Raw genomic sequence first — 1,702 nt, 5'->3', positions numbered from 1 at the left:
TCGTCCCTGGGAGTGGCATATGGCTTTATTCCTGACCATCTCTCCTTTTCAACATTTTGGGGGATATTTTTCCTTAAGAATTGCACCCACTGCCCAGGCTTTTTTCTTAGTGGTATCCACTTATTCGAGTCAAGGCTTCCCCCGCTGAATTAAATGTCTGCGTGTAGCTAGAATGCCCCTCCGGGACGAGGCCCTGGGCTTCCTCTGGGGCTGCTGGCGACCCCCGCACACTGTTCTGCCCAGGAACCACCTTTCCCAGTTGGCAGCTTGAGGGAGGTACTGGTTCCTTCTCAGTCCTCACTGGTCTTCACACGAGCTTCTTAATTTGCAGTCTCGAACTTCATTGCTGTAGCAACACTCAGCATCAGCTCTTTTTGGAAACTTGATATAAAGTGATCATTTCCTGCCAAACAAAACAGCCATCTGTCCAGGGTCATCTGATGTCATCCTAGGGGCTGTAGCTCCTGAGAGACAGGAAAACACTCTTTTCTTTTCTCCCTTTCTCCTCCTCCTCCTCTCCTCTTTTTTTTTCTTCCCAATGGAGCTGACTTTTTACTTATTTTTTTGGTCATGTGGGTGTCTCCTGAGCTAAGGTGTTCCACCAGCCCAGAAGTAGCCCTTAAAGTGAAAATGTCCCTTGGAGTGAATTCAAAAAAGATGAACCAAGAATCACAGGTGAGGAGCTTGGGTAGAAGTGGTGAGTTCCACGCTGGCTTCAGGTTTAGAGGTAACGTCACAGGGTCTCCCCGACTCTACCTCCCGGCTAGTTCCCTTCGGGCTGCACAGCAGAGGGGAGCTGCTGAGCTTTTATTCTAAAGGAATAAAGTGGGAAGACCACCCCGACAAAACGAAGTTGCTTCCTCCTCCCCTGTATGATTTCCCTGGAACAAAGACAGATATTGAGTAGCTGTGTCAGTTTGCCCAATGTTTTATCAAGTCAGCTATGGGAATAAGCTAAGACCAGATGAGAAAAGCAAAGGCCATTTCTTCTGAGTCTACTGTAACAAGGGAGTCAGCCACCTCCTAGCGTCTTGGCAGAGACTAGAGGGGGCGGAGCAGTGGGGAAGCTCTATTTTGGGAGAAAAGGAGACTTCGGGGCCTGGCTGGAGGCTGTTGTCCTGGGGGAGCTGCAGGCGGGCTGACGACAGGGCGCCTCTGTGCGCTTGGTTATGGGAGCATATTGGCCTTTCTCTGGCTGGCCCCAGGTCGGAAGCAGGAGAAAATGTAGGGGAGCTGTCAGTTATTATCAAGTCCTGGCCCCTTGGGGCTGATTGTTGATGGGTTATTGTTGGGCGGTCTGGGCTAGTACTAGCTTCCTGCTTGTCTGACTGCTAGCAGGCTGGTCCCTGGGCCTCTTACTGTAGATAAGGGGCTGGTTTCCTGGGCTGGTTGTGGGCCTGCTCACATGTTGCAGATGCCACTGGGCACATCTGCTACTGACAGCTTCATGTTCCACCCCTGACACCACCCCCCAGTGAGGCTTCTGTGTCCACTCGGGAGTCAGGGGAGTTAGGAATCGCCTTGCTAGTCTTCCTCTGCGCTACAGAGGAATTGGGCCTCCAAGAGTGGTGGATGGACCCGAGGAGTGGCCTCTGGGATACTCAGAACCTCGCCAGGTGAGGCACAGCTGCACACACGGGCATGTGCCAGCAACGGTGTGCCCATGTGCTCCTCTTATTGTGTCCGGGTGGGTCCAGGATGG

Source organism: Myotis davidii, unplaced genomic scaffold (assembly GCF_000327345.1).
Source record: "Myotis davidii unplaced genomic scaffold, ASM32734v1 scaffold217, whole genome shotgun sequence".
Taxonomy (NCBI): domain Eukaryota; kingdom Metazoa; phylum Chordata; class Mammalia; order Chiroptera; family Vespertilionidae; genus Myotis; species Myotis davidii.
This window is presented reverse-complemented; position numbering follows the sequence as displayed.